The sequence below is a fragment of the Rhagoletis zephyria genome, unplaced genomic scaffold (assembly GCF_001687245.7).
Source record: "Rhagoletis zephyria isolate East Lansing unplaced genomic scaffold, Rhagoletis_zephyria_1.1 Rzeph_scaffold_00022, whole genome shotgun sequence".
Lineage (NCBI taxonomy): Eukaryota > Metazoa > Arthropoda > Insecta > Diptera > Tephritidae > Rhagoletis > Rhagoletis zephyria.
Window position 1 is genome coordinate 438,052 of NW_016157106.1, and position 18,294 is coordinate 456,345.

Consider the following 18,294-nt stretch of genomic DNA (forward strand, 5'->3'; position numbering starts at 1 on the left):
CCCCCACTGCGATGGAAAGATCAGGTGGAGAAGGACTTGGCTTCACTTGGCGTTTCCAATTGGCGTCAGTTGGCACAGAGGAGAAACGACTGGCGTGCTTTGCTGAACTCGGCCAAAATCGCTTAGGCGGTTACAGCGCCAAAAAAGAAGAAGAGAGAAATATACGTTTAAATAATATTCTGATGAATCCATAAATATTAAGGTGAATGCATAAAGAGAAGACAAAATCAATGTAGATAACCCAAAGTATTTTAAATTGATTTAAACTTGGCTGAATATCTTAGCATTCACGTGATTTATTAACTAATGGTGAATTTCCACTAGGAATAAAAATTACAAAAAATATGAAAAAAATGTTACAATTATAAAGATGGCATGACGACAGAAAGAAGGAGTCCAAATCCGAGGCTCGTAAATCTCTACAATCTCAGGTTTGAGGTCGTTGGGGGTAAAATAGGGAAAAATTGTTTGAATAAAAATGTAAATTCATATGCATAGGTTTTTGTTGGGATCCCTTGATTTTTCATGGTCATCTGGAGGTCATGCCAAGGTCATTTCAAGGTCAAATTTAGATGAATTTTGTTAAATTTCCACTTATATTCAATGAATTTTACCCTAATTGACCTTGAAATCACCTCGAACTTGAAGGATATAGAGGTAGGGTTCAATATGCAGAAACTTTTGTTTTTTTGTAAACCTGTGTAATTTTTTATTACTTTTTGATACATTTTTTATTATTATTTTTGATGTCTGATTTTTTCGATCATATTATAACCGTAATTTTCAGTTTTAATTTTTTAGATTATATTGAAGGTCCTCACTAAAGGCTAGATGGTGATCGTACTCCTCCGGGTTTCAGTTTGTGCTCAGCCAAAAATGGCCGAACTTAGTGGAAAATTTTCAGCTCAAAAATTTTATAGAATTTTAGTGCTAGTAATTTTTTTTTTGTATTTTTGTTGAAATTTCTAAAAAAGTAATAGCTAAGTTTTGACTAAACCGTTACTTGATTAAAAGTTCCTTTGCTTTTGCTGATGTATTTTTCGTAGTCTTAAAAAGAACTGAGTAAAAAAATTCTAACGTCTTGTTTGGTTCTGTTCGAAATAGTTCGAACATTGAAACATTTTAACGAAATTCGATTCAATTCAACAGTATTGGGCGTTGAGATCTTTTTCTCAGTATACATAAATCAACACGTCTGTCGAATATATGGCAGAAGATGGCTAAACAATATACCCGAGGGCTCAATCTAGAATTTTAGTGAACCGTTTTCGATAATTTTCTTTTATCGGAAAGTGGATCCCTAAATGGTGATCCCATACTATATTTGTTTAGTTTCAACCATTGGATCATGAAGAAATTAAGGGAATTTTAAAATTTATATATATGTTAATATATATATATTAATATATGGAGCATTGAAGCTGTTTTTTTTTGTTTAAAAAGTGATGTTATTATGTTAAATTTTTTAGTTACTGTATGTGCAGTTTTCAATTACCAAAAATATTTGTTCTATTTTTAAATGATCAAAAATCAAGATTCAGATATTGAGCTGCCAAAAATGCATGTCCAAGCTTTATTCTCCAGCGTTCATATAAATATTTAACAATTCGAAACACATTTTTCAAATTATGCTAGGCACGAATAAAGTGATGGTTCGACATCGGTACTTTGTGTGCGAAATATGTAGCTGAATAGCAAAAGGATGAAAAAGGTGCACAAATGCGGTCGAGTGTAAAATGTGTTATAGTTAAGCCACGCAAACATACTTTCGAGCGTTCATAATGTATGAATCCCAAACGAGTTCTATTTACATCTGCAAGAAATATGAGTCTCAAAAACAAAAATTCTTAGCCTCATAACGGGTGATTTTTTTGAGGTTAGGATTTTCATGCATTAGTATTTGACAGATCACGTGGGATTTCAGACATGGTGTCAAAGAGAAAGATGCTCAGTATGCTTTGACATTTCATCATGAATAGACTTACTAACGANAAAGTAAATGTCATGGACCAATCTAACGTTTCAAATAAAGAACCGATGAGATTTTGCAAATTTTATGCGTTTTTTTTAAAAAAAAAGGTATCAAGCTCTTAAAAAATCACCCGTTATATGCAATTTGTGCTAATAACAATTTTTAGTATTGGAACTTACATAAAAAAAAAGAATTGCATAAGTAAAAAATAAAATAAAGAATACTTACCTCTTGTACTGCAAAAGCTTCCTTTTAAAGGTATGTGTGTATAAATATATAAGTAATGCTTTATTTTCTTATATCTGTTTTGCACTACAATTTTAAAAAAGCTTTTTTAGTACAAACAACGAAATCAAGAAATCCCTAACGATTTGGTGCAAACTAAAATGAGTACGAATGAGCTGTATATATGGCCAATAAGTTTCACTTATGACTCATATTGAGGCTCTTTTGCTGTATGAATTTAAGCTCATATGTATATGTAAGTCGACCTTCGCGAAAAGCGAAAAACCTTCATTTCGGACTCTTAAACGAGCTCCTTATGGAGGTACGCAGCCCTAAGTGTCTCATTTATTATTTCAAATGTTTGCTGGGTGGTTGCTCCTTATCCATTTTCGTTATAAAAATGTCAATTTTGTTCCCTGAAGCCAAGTGAATGTAGTTGAACTGTGATTTTAAATCAATCAACCGTATAAACTTAAATTTATCCAAATATATGTATGCATTTGCATTAGCCAAGGATCTAGTGGACATATGTACATATGCATATATGTAGATACATCAATGCATATATATTTATGTATGTATATGCTCGTTCGCAAGTGTAACAGAAGCTAGGCAGAAATCCAAGAAAAGCATAATATTCTCAGCACCGAGAGCTATCTATGTATGTATGTAAGTATAAGTTCAAGTTATTTTAGATGGGCAAAATATGCAAATCAGCACTAAAAGCTTCTGAGCTGTTGAACCGTAAGGCAGACGGCCTTTAAAACTATTTTCAGCACGTGAAGGAAGTTAAACGTTGACAAAGGCAGTTCATAATAAATATGTACATACATACATACATATGTATAACGTAAGCATATGAAGTATTTGTGATTTTAAACAACCAAAGCACTTCTTGCAACATATGTATATATGTACATTGTATGTGCGAGTACTAGTATGTATGTGTACTATGAAATGTATAAATAACTAGTAATTTTTAGCAAAAAAAAAACCGACTTCAACTCCCATATAAAAAAAAAAAATATATATATATATATATCTCATGATCCGCTGATCGGATCTTAACGAGATTAGTATGGGACCACCTCTGAGACACTACCTTTCCGATGCAAATCCGATCCGATCCGATGAAATCGGTTGACGCGGTCCAAAGTTATGCGGTAACATACATAAAAAAAAAAAAAAATATTCCGACGAACTGATAACCTCCTCCTTTTTTGGAAGTCGGTTAAAAATACTTTCACTTGCCGATTGTTATCTTTGTAAGGACTGCAGATGTTTTTTTTTTGTGGCTTGCTATTGCCCAAATCTAATTACATATACAGGAGTCTTATGCAAATCTAAAGTACCACTATAGCTGCTTCCGCCTGCCATCGTAGGAAGATTGCATGGTTCATTTACCATAATATATTTCAGAGTTGTCTATTCATCACCGTTATTTCTGCAGGAAAGTATGTTCTCAGAGGAAATAGATTTAAATATCTAAGCAACTGTCAAGATAAATTCGGTTATTTTGAAGAAGATTATCTCCGAAAATTGCATGCAAAATATGCCATCATCGCTTATGGCATTGGTCATACGCCTTACTGAACACATTGCTTGCGAAAAATATTATAACTTACATATACAGTACATTCAGTTTGAGGTAAGTTGAGCAAATCATGGTCGCACGGCTGCGGAACTGACGTTTACGATTGGTGATATCGAGCGTATGTTTTTTTTTTTTGGCTCAGGGCTTAATGACGCGAGTAGGTGCTCAGAAGTTTCAGCTGCATTATCACAGAAATGGCACAAATCGTTAGACGAAATCCGTCGTTAATATAGTATAAAACCTTTTCAACCGTATTCCATTGATTCTCATATTTTAATCAATTATTTAACTTATTACATAATTTGAATTTAGAATGGTGGTGTTGGTAAAAGTTTCAAACAAAAAATTCTTACCACTCTTCCGTTTGAACTCCCATGCTTTAATATTTCATGACATCGTATAAAAGAGGTGGCAACTCTCTTAAAAATATTTCAAGCTAATACCTTCTTAAACCTCTTTCGTCTGACACACATATTCATATGATTATTTAAATTACCTTAACTTAAATTGAATCTGATTTTGTAAACATGTGGCAACCCTTCTAAATATATGTTTGTAGGTCAGCTTTTCCAAACTCATTTCGATTGATATCCATCTCCTTAGTAATTCCTGTAAATTATAAAATTATTTGAACGTAACTTTTTTAACATGTGGCAACCCTTTTCAAGCACCTCAAAACTATTTTAAATATTAAAACTGAAGGCTTCGCACCACTTATTCGTTTGACACACATATTTTCTTATTTCATATAACTTGTATAAATGTAATTTAACTAAATTCGACTCTTCCAACAGGTGGCAACACACTTCGAAAGTACATGTTTTCAAAGTAAAATTTCTTAAATCTCCTTCGTCTGACATTGTGATACATATTTCAATTACCTGATGAATTCAGTTGAATTTGTTTTTTTAAACACGTGGCAACGCTCTTGTAAATACCCTGAGGTGTGAAGTGCCACATATGGATGGGTCCATTGTGTTCTATTTTCTTCGCCTAAGGCTTCCAATAAGTTCAGAAGGGCTGCAGAGGGTAGAAAGTGAAAGCGCTCATACAAATTCCTAGTTGTTGCAAGTAAAAGCTTAAACAGACGGCAGCGTTGATCCGGATTGATTCGGACTTAATCCGAATCAACTGCAGTTAATTTCCGAGTTGATCCGGATCATCGCTGCCCTCTCTGTTTATGCTTTAACCCTCAGTCTGCAGTGCTGTCAGTTCTCATTGTTCTTTTTTCATCCTTGAGCTCTACTCTGATCATATTTAAACCTTTTGCCAGGTAGTGAGCATGCCCAATAGGGCGCTGTGGCCGCCTCTTTATTGGCTAGTCTGTCTGCTAACTCACTTCGCTCTTTCTTTAGAGGGCGAATTTCCACCAATCCAAGTCCTACGACAAATCCGAGTTTCGTTAAGATTTTCAATTACACTCTTGGTATTGTTATTCTACTTCCGGAACAATTTTGTGCTGATTGCACACACCGACATGAAATTTTGTTCTGTGTTAACTCCAGAATCGTTATAATTTGGCTCTAAAAGGGCCTGGACACTTCTACCTTGGCTCAAATTAGAGGTCTTGAATAGCACTAAAAAAAAATCATAAAAAAAGATATATATATATGCATTTTTGAAACTGAGCGGTTCAGATATTTTTTTTCGATACTTTAAACAGTTGAGTCGTGTTTCTCGTCTCAAAATCTCTAGTATTAGTATAATAAAAAATCCAAAAAATTTTTTCAGAATAAATCCGTTGGATCTTGCACGTTTTTTTTTTCGAAGATCGCTATTTTTAACCAATTTTTGAAGACCAAGGAATAATTGTAGCGCAATGGCAATATTTTTTGTGAAAGGCAATTATGTACATAAGCTTTCAAAACCATATTGCTTCATATCCAAATGTTGCTTCTGTCGAAAGTGCTACGATTAATTCGCATGGAGTGTCAAAAAAGCAAGCCGTCAAGTTAGCTCGAATATTTGATTTTTCAGTCGAGGAATGTAATTTTGAAATTTGCAAATTACTACGGTGTATTTTTCTCAAAAACATATGACTCAAAGCATATGATTTATAAAAATATAATTCCTTTATTTATTACATTTAACAAGCAATTCTTGTATATATATACAGTGACGGGCAAAACTGTAACATGGTGTAACACTTTTTACTTCAGCCATCGCTATATTTCCAAGTTCTAACGACTTTCATACTTTTGTTGTATATTCTTGTTGGTACATCCCTACTCCCTCTCTCATAACGATTTGAAGTCAATACAACAACAATAAAAAAACCAGCTGACAAAAATGTAAATTAAGGTAGATGTTACAGTATTGCACTCATACATTTTTAAGAACTTTTTAAAAATTTTCACGAAAAAAAAGAACTACTAACACAATGTTCAGTAATTTTTTTGCTTGTTTCAGTTCCTGGATACGATTTGGCATACCTTATTGGTATCTCTGTAAAAATTCTGGAGGTATGTCCTTAGTTTGCTTTCACAGCTCATGTACTCGATTTTAGGGACTTGGATACTTAGTAAGCTGTGCTTTAGTTGTTTTCGCAAATTCTCAATGAGATTCATGTCCGCGGATTGTGGAGGTCATTTGAAATTAGAAAATTTTTGCTTTTGTATCCAGTCTTTGCGAATATGTGCAGTGTGTTTTGGGTNTTCCAAACTTTTTCGCCTTTTCGTGCGGTCTCGCCTTTCCGCAGTAAATCTATTATTTACATTTATGGTTCCTGATTAATTATATTATTTACTGGTGATCACTTCTTCAATAACTTACAATACAGAAAAAAGTCATCTGACTTCCAACTATATAAGAGATAACTGTCAAATTCAAAACTGAGAGTGAGTGCAAAACTGTAACATCTGCCTCAATTTAAATTTTTGTCTGCTGGTTTTTTTTATTGTTGTTGTATTGACTTCAAATCGTTATGAGAGAGGGAGCAGGGATGTACCAACAAGAATATACAACAAAAGGATTAAAGTCTTTAGAACTTGGAAATATAGCGATGGCTGAATTAAAAAGTGTTACACCATGTTACAGTTTTGCTCGTCACTGTATATATATCTATAGCGTTCTCGAAAACGGGTCTAACGATTTTGATGAAATTTTGTACACAGATAATATTTTGGATTTTAAGATTATCTAAATAGGCATTATCTCCGAGAAGACTCGCATAAGGTTGCCACCTATTCGAAATTAGTTACAAGTTAATTAAAACATCATAATATAGGTATCAAATGGAAGGTATTTTACAGATCCATAATTCAAAAATATTTTTAATAGGGTCGCCATCTGTTTTGAATCGCATATTTATAAAATTTTTTTGTTTAGAAAAAAAGGTAAAATATTACTATTCAAGGGTACCAAGAGAAGGTTCTTGAACAATGCTTTCCCTATATACAAAATATTATCTTTGAATAGGCACTATCTCCGAGAAGACTCGGTCAAGGTTGCCACCTGTTCGAAATTAGATACAAATTAACTAAAATATCATAATATCGGTATCAAATGGAAGGTATTTTAAAGATCCCTGATTAAAAGAGTTTTTAATAGGTTGCCACCTATCTTGAATAGCATATTTATTTAATTTTTTGTTTAGAAAAAAAAATAAAATATTACTATTCATGGCTACCAAGAGAAGGTCCTTAAACAGTGCTTTTCCTATATACAAAGTGTTATGCCTTAGGATAATAGTGTAAGGTTGCCACTTATTTTCGATTCTACACAACCTATCTAAAACATCGCAATATGGATATCAAATGAAAGGAATTGTTGAAAACTTTGGCCAGAAAATATTTTCCATCAGCGTTGCCAGTCTTCTATGTAATAAAAATTTTCATTTTGCTAATTTCAATACACAGTACATATACGCTCAAGATATGTACCATTCGTTCCAGCGTATTTCCGAATAGGGTTGCCACCTAAACTTTGGAGTAAGAAATTTACTTGATAACAATCGAAATCCAATTTTTCTTTATTTCCAAATGATTTTTTTAAAGCTATTTAAATCTTGAAAACTTTAAAAAGTATATACACTCCGGGCAAAGCTCGGTCAACCTGGTACTATTTATATTATAATACAAAAAAAATAAAATGTTTATCATACTTGGCCGTACAAAATTTTTAATTCTTATTTCCCACCCCCGCTAGTGGGTTGCTTTTCGAAAAAATATGCATGATGATTTCGTCACTCGGGACGGAGCAGGAGTTAGTTCAATATTCGAATAAGTAGCCATAACGAAATAATCGAATTTATGGGAATAAAAAACCTTTACATTCACATGGATAAAAACAGTGATGAATGAATGCAATTAAAGCATGCGGATTGTAATTGAATTGAGCGTGAAGCGGCAATGTCCCCTGGCAAGATGAATGTCGTAATAAGTATGCATGTTGGCTGCTGTGGACAGTAGCGAGCGCTAAATGCAATAAACCGAAACTGACCAATCAATAAAAAGTTGAAAAGTAAACAAAGCAGTGACCTTTCGTTCAAGTGTTGTTGAGTTACAGCAAATCGCATGGCGTTGAAAAGAGGGACAGCAACTATTTAACTCACAAAGTTTAAGTGTCCCTGACTAGCTTTAAATTTGAGTGGGAAATAAACAACTGCATGCACCTGTAAATACTAGACATGTATGTACATATGTACTTATGCATGTGTATCTATGTACATAAATATGTACGCAAGTAGGTTCAACATTGAACTTGAACCAATAAGTACTTAGTAGAATAAGGCATTGCAAGGCGGCTAATAATATTTTGACTTTTTAAGACATTCACCGTGTCGGGGTTTTAGAAGGAAAACAAATGTCTGCTGGACTCACGTTTTATTTTAATGCAAAGCAATGCGTAGTTTTTTCTGCTTAATTTATGTAGAGTGCAATGGCATTTTAAAGCGAAATAAAAGTAAGTAAATAGATAAAAAAAAAAATAAATAAACAGGAGAGACGATTTGGACGCAGCCGATTTCATGGTTCAACAGAAAAGTCAAAATATTTTTGAACCTTGCAAACATGCCAATCATATCCATATGCGCGTATGTACATTAAAGTGGTCCAAAAATATATGTAAAAAAAAAAATAAGGTCGCATTTTTAATGCCGCCAGCCCCTAGGATTGTTCTATACCAAAAAAAATTATACCCCTATTTTTTATTTTGAAAAAAAAAAAATTAGGGTGTGCTCAAGCGCTCAAAGTTTTCAATGTACTTTACATGGGGAAAAAACAACTTTTCGTAGAAATAGTGTAGAATTCTTGAAAATCAATATTTTTCGATCGGAAAACTTTGCTTATCTTCAGGAGATTCCCGGTAATAATACCCAATTGTTCCTTTAACAAGGAAAACCTGGTGACTATATTTTATGGGTCCTTGAAAATGCAATGGGGGAACCAATAAAAAACCTTTAATCATAAAAAATGGTTAAATAAACAATTGGATATCAATATTTGAAGTCTCGTGAAGAGAACCACAGTTTTACGATTGAAAAATATTGATTTACAAGAAATTTGTTTTTTCCCCATATAAAACACATGGAAAACTTTGAGCGCTGTGAGCACTCCCTAAATATTTTTTGATTTCAAAATAAAAAAATAGGGGTATATTTTTTTTCGGTTCAGAACAATCCTAGGGGGTGGCGGCATTAAAATTCCGACTTTATTATTTTGGACCACTCTTATGTACATACATACATATGTATGTATCTGTGCATGATGCTCCGCTGCGTTAAATATTTTTAAGTATTATTTTTATTAGCTTTTTGATTTATATATTTTTGTAATATTTGACAGTTCAGTTACCTTGCTAGCTCATGCCGAATAGCAGGTGTATTAGGCCTTCTAAAAAGATTTCGTATCTGAATTTCTAATAGGGCTTCTTTTATTCCATTTGGTCATTATTTCTTAGGGTTGACCAAATATCTAGCAAATGTTGTTATTTATACGGAATTTTTGAAAATAGCTCAACTACTAATCTTAACACGATTAGCTATTTAATATTGTTCATCAGTACTGCTACGGAGAGATTCTGTAACCAGTTGGCGACAATTTTCGCATTGTTAACTCATTACCAAATCTCCCCGCTACCTATGAGCCGGTAGCTAATCAAAAGCAGCGAAAACTATCTAAAAAAAGTTCTGAAATTTATTGAATGGCTAGACTATCTAATTGCACATACATATATAAATAAAGACACACTTGGCCCAAGCCTCAAATAAATTGATTAATTATTTCATTGCTGGCCGATACTCAAACTTTGAAATTTTTTGAAGAATACGTTCCGCCGCTTTGTAGAAAATATCATATTTTTTTAATTGTAAGGGTAGTTAGTTATAGCCCTTTATCCATTATATTTCTTCAAAAGAATGCTAATTTTTCAAATTCAGTGATTTTAACCTTAAACAGACTCCGGCGCTTACAGGAAGTTATATTAAACTTAAAATTCTTAAAATTTTAGGCACCCGACCTTCTACTAAATTTACCACAATTAACACGCTATTGAAATTATTTTGGGATCATTTTGTTTTTTATGGGATGCACTATAAAGTATTTATGCCACTTTTAAGATTCACATCAAAAATTTCGCCATTGACGTAACTGCGATCTCAGGGAGTAGTATTGTATATTAGCGTGGGCCGAAAATTCCGTTTTTTAGAATTTTGATTGGTAATAGCAAAAATATGATTTATTATGCTTTAAAAATTACCTGTGTAAAAACTGAAAATATTTGGCTAATATCTTAGGCTCGCCCAAGTCCATCAAAGCTCAATGTGCTCAAAAAATAAAAGTTAATAAATACATTAACTAATACATTTTTTTACTAAACTTTCAATTATGTTCGAAAGTATTAATAATAATAATAGATTGGCGCTTACGCAAGTGTTAGTGTTTGGCCGAGCTTCTCTTCGAAAGTACTAGACCTACATAATTTGGTATATGGACCTGTTTTTGTAGAGAAACGAACTAAGCTAACAAAAAAAAAATTTTAGCACTTGAACTTAGATGGACTAAAATATTGACCAAAAATTTTCATCTTCTACACGGATTGTTTTTAAAGCATAATGAACCGTATTTTTGCTATTACCAATCACAATTCTAAAAACGCGGATTTTCGGCCCACGCTATTGTATATCCTCGCAGCACAATTCGTTTTTTAAGTTAAATTTCATCAGCATCTGATTGGGTTCTTGGTCTGCTCACCGCAATCTCATAAACGTGTTATGGCGTTTTCTTTTCTGCCGAAAAATGTTGCCTTCTCACACAAGTACTAAGGAGAGGGCAGTGAAAAGGCAACATGTTTTGTAGAAAAGAAAACGCAACTAGTTTCTCAAAATACAAAATAACGAATTCAATATGGCGGACGAATTTATCAAAAAAAAAATTAAATTTTTATAATATGTGATGTATGGGAGTTTTTTAAGTAGTTTATAGCGAATCCGAATTTTTACTGTAACGCCTGAAGTTAGCCTACTACAAATATAGTATCCAGGGTCCACCCTTTTTACTTTTTTTTTTAACTTATGTAATTTTTTTATACATATTTCTTTTTTGAAATTTTTATGTGTGTATATTTTTTAAGTATTTCATATTTCTTCATCTTTGTGTCTAATATATATATATATGTAATATACATACATATGTACATATATTGTTATATGATTTCGTTTTTAATGGATACTGTGTTCAAAAAAATTTCAATAGTAGATTCGTAATCAAAATGTATTTACCAAAGTCTGATTAAATGTGCTCTCATTACTTCTTTTTGTAGTCGTCCGCCAGCTACCCCAACAATCCCTCTTTAGAAAGTTTAATAAAAATGTAATAATTGGTTTAAACGTCATCCGACATATTGGATGGGCCATTTCGAATTGTCCGCAGTGCAAGTATTCCGTGCTATATTCCTTGAAGCTCTGGATAGAAAATAACTTTACCGAACGGGCAAATACCCGAAGGTCTGCGGGGCCCACGTGCGGGCTAACAATACATATTTAGCCTAAGTTGAATAAGCGCTATCGGACGACCAAGATCCTCGCAGAGTTCAGTTTAAAAAATCTGGTATTCTAAAAAACTTCGATGTCGTTTCTGAGAACACAAAGTACTGCGCGGCTCGACAGCTTGGAGCAGCTATTTCTCAACTCACATCCCTTCAAAGAAACAGTAGCCAGTAAACTCGGCACTCTCCATCACCGTCAAATTTAAACTTTCTGTAGTAGTATATCTCAGGGAAAGGTAGAGGCTGGAATGACTGTATGTACCATAAATGTGTTTGTAGATACATATTTACATATTTTTACGTTTTATTCCCATACAGGCCATGACTTTCTGTTTGCCGCCTGTAATTGGCCACTTCAGTAAGAAATATGGTTTAAGCGTTTTTGAAAAAGAAAATTGCCATTGTGGGGGTCCCTTTATGACTCCTGTTAATACAAGTTAAGACAAGTGAAACTTTGCAAAGGTTTGTTCCATTGCTTTTGCTATTTTTGATTAATGGTTAAAAAGTTTTTATACACGTTTTTAGAGTAACCTACACTTATTTATGTACATACACGACAAGCAAAGCAAGTGTTTGTTAGCGTTCTCTTCGGACTTCACCAAGGCAGTAAAAGTAAAAGAGTATTAAAAAGTTTTAAGTGTCAAACGCATAAAAGGAGTATTTATAACAAGCAGCGACTCTTTACTTTCATAATTGCTTAGAAGTTGGCAACTCTGCGCTGATAATACCAACAACTGTGCTGCCGCAATATTTACAAAACTTAAGCGAGCGAGTTAACTTAGATGATAGATGCCAAATTGAGTGCTTGCCATCTGGGAGACATTAAAACAAACATACAAACGTACATACATACCTAATGTACTTAAATGTGTGTGTTGGTCCGTGATAACTTCCTTCAAGTGGAACACATTTTTTAAAAATTTTTTTTTTGTTTTTTTTTTCTGCGGTGTTAAATTCAAATAAATCACGTCTGACTGACTTGCTGAGTTGCGTGGTTGGATGGAGCAATGTTTTCATTTCGCTTCGAGTTCAGAGAACGCAGACTCCCATACATACAAACATGGAGATATCGGACCCTAACCGCCAAAATAACGTAAGCGTTTTTTTTTTAATTTTCTTTTTGATGCAGAAATATTTCTAGAGCCGCTAGATGCATTTCTGCATAAAAAAGGAAATTTTGAAAAAAATGTCGCTTACGTTATTTTGGCGATGAGGGCTCGATATGTTTACATGTGTGTTACGAGTGTGTGAAAATAATATATGCGTTTTTAACCGTTAAAAACATATATGTACAATGTATATGTAGATATACTCTGCTCTTTGGGCATTGTCAGCATGACCTGACCCCAGCTTGGTGGGACTGCTGAAATCCATGGCGTATGAGTGATGTGTATTCTGTTGAAGATTGCGGTAGGTTGTCTGCAGATAACGGGTGATTTTTTAAGAGCTTGATAACTTTTTTTTTNCACTGATTTTGGTAATAAAATTCAATGATTTGCAAGCGTTGCTCGTTAGTAAGTCTATTCATGATGAAATGTCAAAGCATACTGAGCATCTTTCTCTTTGACACCATGTCTGAAATCCCACGTGATCTGTCAAATACTAATGCATGAAAATCCTAACCTCAAAAAAATCACCCGTTACAAACAAAATAATGTGTTAAAAAAACAATACGATCTTTCGTACTTAAATTAAAAATCATAAAATTTTCAAGAAAAATTGTATAATAAGTTTTAATATTTTGCAAAAACGTTATATTAATTACATCGCTAGCTTAGAGTGAGAAGTTGAGAAGTCCACTTCCAATGAAAACTAAAATTTTGATATAGGAAGCAAGAGAAACTAAAAATGCATCGCTTCCAAAAAGATGAAGGGACTCCTTTAATTTTTTCTAGTTTACATTGTATATTAAATTAAAAGGCCCGTCCTGCTGGTGTGCAATATGATTTTAGTTTTTCGAGAAGGGTTGCCACGTATTGGAAAGTAAAATTCAAATAATGGAACTCGGAGATGTTATGCGTTAAATACTTAACCCAGGTGTTCAGATTTAGGATTGAAAAAGCTTTGTTTTTAACCTACATGCAGAAGGGCTGCCATCTGTTTAAAAAATCAAATTCAACTTAATTATTCAATTAATTACACACATACATATCTAACACAATGTCAAACGAACGAGGGTTAAGACGGTTTTAGTTTAAAAATATCTTTGAAGAGGGTTGCCACCTTTTTGAAAAATCGAATTTAATTAAATTATGCCAATAAAAAACTAAAATGTGAGCGTAAAATGAAACAGTTTTAAAATAAAAATATTAAAAATAAATTCAAATAGTTGAAGTGCAACTTCATAATCAAGCTCCGAGATATTTCTGTTAAATAGTTAACGCCACGATGAAGGTAGTATATGAAGATAACGATAAATAAAAAGATACAGAGAAAGATGGGAGTAAAATAAATATAAGGATATAAGCTAAGGATATAGATAATATAGAGATAAAGATGACGTTTACGATTAAGGTTAAGTTTAAAATAGGACTTAGTTTAACTTCTTGTGTGCGTAGGGACTACACGCACTTAGTTTTTTGTATGAAGCTTTTTCATGGCAATTGAGGTAACATCCGTAACAAATAATCCATAGACCAACCCACGATTCTTAGCAATAATTCGACTTCCGCGCTACCCAGGCGGACATTTTTTCTAGAAATACACACGTCTCTTCCCGTTACTAATACATATATCTCGAATATGAGTAAACTCTGATCATAACTTCGATTTTTACAACAACTCGTTCGCAGAGCCACCTGGAAGGTCTAATTGTAAATCTAAGCCCAGAGTTATATACATACATATACATACTATATATGTAAATATTAGCGCTTATGATATCCAGCAAATCCCTGGAGCCCTCAGTTTTCTGGAGAATTGGCATATGTTTTTCTGGGAGCAGGAAGAAATTACTCTCGAAAGTTAAATATCAAGCTAAAAGATTACTCTTATAAGTACTTTGGTAGCGGCAGAAACAGTAAGCATTACTTACTTCAACATAAAACCCACTAATTGATAACCAAACAAACAAGCGTAAGGCTGCAATTTCACTTCATACGGTGGTACATAAATACACTCATATATCCATTTATCCCTGCGAAAATCGCGACAACTCCATGTATGCATGTTAAGAGTACTCCCTAGGGGTCAAGGAGTACTCCAAAATTAACCACAATTAATATAAAAAATGTGGTCCCCTTAACATTGCATTGGTTCTAGGGCAGGACCATATACTCCAGCTCGGCATTACATCAGAGTAGCACACAACTACTCCCACATATTAACAATGGCATTGTTGATATATTTCTTCGTTTGTACCCGCTTTTGTTCTTCACTTCACAGAGGCTTTTTCGCAATTAATATAAAAACCAAAAAACAAAAATAAAAGTACAAAAATTTAATGTTGTCTCTGACAGTATTCGAACCCGAACATGCTGCGAGCTAAAGAATAACAGCGAGCATCTCGACACTTTCAGCTATAGCCAGACATGTAAATGTGCTTTCAAATGCTCAACTTCAATCACATTTCGTTAAAACACGAGCAGTGATCGGGTAACAAACAATAAGCTGGTGCAGAGACACGAGTTGATCCGCTACAGCATGACAGAGGAACACTTTTGTAAGTACTCCAATATACCACAAATATACTACATGGTCCAACGATTTTTGCAGCGATGTAACTGTGATGTGTACATACGAACATACATACATACGTACAACAAATAAGAGGGTACTCAAGTTGCGAGCAATTACATCAGAATAATGAAGGTTACTTTGTGTACGGGCTTCCATTGGTGCTTAGAAACGTATAAAGCAGACTCCTAGCATTATATTGTTTAACTGCTACATACTTAAAGTAAATTGGAAATTCATGAAAATAGTCTTTATAATTCACCTTATGTGAAGGCAGTATGTACCTAAGCGCCTTTGTGTATGCTACGTTTAATTGTTAGCCAGTTAAACGTTAGAATAAATTCATTTATTTCTCAGCAATAAAATAGATGTTGTTCTCTCGTAACGGAATAATTAATTTAAAGGTACAAATAGGATTTGATGCTGAATAAAGCAAAGGAAAAGATAAATATACATTCATTAGTAAACAGAGCCAAGAAGTAGCTGGTACATAAAATGAAATGGCATAATGCCATTATCAACCAGAGCTAGTAAATAGTTAAGTAAAGAGGCAAAAGTTCAATTTGGTATGTATTCACATAGATTTAGGTTCCATCAAGTTTTCTGTTAACACTTTCTTTGTGGTTTTCTGCTATTTCGCTTCACAGCCATTTAAGTCGAATTGATGTTGCGGAGTCAAGCGCTTACAATTTATCTACTTAAATGGCATTTGCCACAACTGGAACCACAACAAATGTAACTAAAGCACAATATAGTGAAGAAATGAAATACATATTTACATACATACATATGTAAATACTATATACACATGCCCTGCCAACATTTTATATTGCGGAAGTTACTAATTCGACATAACATTTCTGTGAAAATCATCGCCGATGATATCGCTATTTTTCTCGAATTCTTATCCGCTCTCGGGAAGAACTGTTCCACCAAGACGTCACGTCTTTATGATACGAAAGCGAAACAGCAATTAGGATCTACATATTTCGGTAGGAATGACAGTAACTTGTGCGATAAAGACTGAAGTGTTAAAGAAGACTCTTCTGTTGGTTAAATTTTTGATAAAACTTAATAGGAAAGTTGGGGTACCTCTGAGCGAGCTTGCAACCACAGCCGCAAGTAACTTGCGCCATTTTCATCCTGCTTTCGGCTTAGATTGCTAGCTCAAACGCTCTTACTATATTTTATGAAATTCCAATGAAACATTTTAAAAAGCAGTTCCAAAAATGTATGGTAAAAAGGCATTAACATAACAAATCGAATAACGCATTTGTTTAAAATTTAAACGTAATTTTATTATTTGTTATTCGAATATGATTGCTTGCACGTTAACGTTAAAATAAAAAAGTTTAGAAAAGAAAAATATAATTTTACTTGATTGAACTTTCAAGAATTGCCTTGTTATTTTTTTAAATTTCAAAAAGTAAAAATCGTCCGACCACCTGTTAAGAAAGAAGATAGAAAAGCGACAGAATCCTTTTTTTGTTTTTGAGAAATGAGTTACTATAGCTTTGATAACTTCCAATAGTGACGATAGGCGATAAAATTCTCCTCCAATTGCTGGCAGGGTGTAGACATAAAGTAAAGCCAATACAATTCAAAAAGATCACAAGTTATTTACTAAATATGAGCGCTTTAACAACTCTTCGTTGCCATAACTGCGAATGAGCATTCGACACGGAAGCTGTTTTATATTAGCAAAGCGTAGAAAATCTTCATCTTGCCCCGTTATCCTTTCTTTAGTATTGAGCATTGTAGTAAGTCTCCTCAACATGTAGTTGGACATGAATTTCCTTAAGCTGTGTGCTGGCAGAGAATTGTGGTTTTTCGTTGTTGCATTATTTGTTGTTGCTACAAAGACTTTTATTTGTTGTACACTGTTGCTGTGGTGCGCAGCATATCTGGTAAGTATTGTGGCAGGCAATATGTGCGTATTATTGTACTGTCATTGTAGATAAAATGAAGGCAAATAAATCATGGCAGCCAGCGCAGCGCAGTATGGCGCAGTAAAATGTTTTGTTATGGTGTGAAATATGTATGTATGTACATGAAAATGGAAGACCGTAAAGTAAATATTAGCGTTGATGATTGAAGTAGGCAACAGGAGGCGGAAGACATTTAAATGTATCAAGGAAGCATCGAAGAGTGAAAGGGAAATGGTTAGTGCAGGCTCTGCCAAAATTGAAAACAGTTAGTTTGCTGCTCATTTATGTTACGGAAATTTCGATATTAAAGATAAAATTGGTACTCAATCCGAAAAAATTGATAACATAGGTATACAAATAATTAATGATTCGTTTACCAAAGAACCAAACCATCCCATTCTCCTGAGTACAAAAATACACCTGAGTACAAAAATACACCTAATTTTCTTTTCGGCTGTGTTTTCGAGAAATCGCCATATTTTAAACTATTTGTATTTATCTACATATTTACATACATATATAATTCCCATTTATAGCTCTAAAAAACTTGTTACTTGTAAAACCAACTAAGGAAATTCTGTTTTCGTCATTTCTTACAATTGACTTAAACTTTCACATTTATTTGTAGATTTTTTCATTCATGTCTTACATGCATTTTTTTTTTCAATAAGTTAGTTTTAAGAAATGTGTTAAAATAATATTCTTTTCTTTATGGACATTTTTTTTACAATTAGTCAAAAATTTTTCCGTTTTTGCAAAAATCCATTTTTTTTTAATATTTTTAAATATCTCGAAAACATGGAATTTTTGTTATGCGGCGATATCCCGAAAACTACGTTAGATAAACGTGTGTACATACTCAGCGACCGAATTGGAATTGTATGCTCTCGCTCTTGGTTTTTTTTTTTGGCTGTAAA